The sequence below is a fragment of the Macaca mulatta genome, chromosome 4, assembly GCF_049350105.2.
Source record: "Macaca mulatta isolate MMU2019108-1 chromosome 4, T2T-MMU8v2.0, whole genome shotgun sequence".
In the NCBI taxonomy this organism is placed as follows: Eukaryota; Metazoa; Chordata; class Mammalia; order Primates; family Cercopithecidae; genus Macaca; species Macaca mulatta.
In genome coordinates, this window is record NC_133409.1 from 5,768,767 (window position 1) to 5,769,287 (window position 521).

Genomic DNA, 521 nt, shown 5'->3' on the forward strand with positions numbered 1-521 from the left:
TGAACAAAGTGATTTCTTGAGACAGAATCTATCCCTGGTGAAGATGCTGTGAACGTTGTTGAAATGACAACAAAAGATTTAGAACATTGTATGATGAACTTAGTTATAAAGAAGTGACAGGGTTTAAGAGGACTGACTTCAATTTTTAAATAAATTCTACTGTGGGTAAAATGCTATCAAACAGCATTACATGCTATACAGAAATGTTTCATGAAAGGAAGAGTCAATCAATGCAGGAAACTTCACTGTTGTCTTATGTTAAGAAATTGCCACAGCCACCCCAACCTTCAGCAACCACCATCCTGATCAGTTAGCAGCCATCAACAACGAGGCAAGGCCCTCCACTAGCAAAAATATTATGACTCACTGAAGGTTCAGATGATTGCTAGCATTTTTTAGTAATAAAGTATTTTTAAATTAAGGCATGATCATTGTTTTTTTCAGACATAATGCTATTGCACCCTTAATAGACTATAGTATAGTGTAAATATAACTTTTACATGTACTGGGAAACCAAAAAA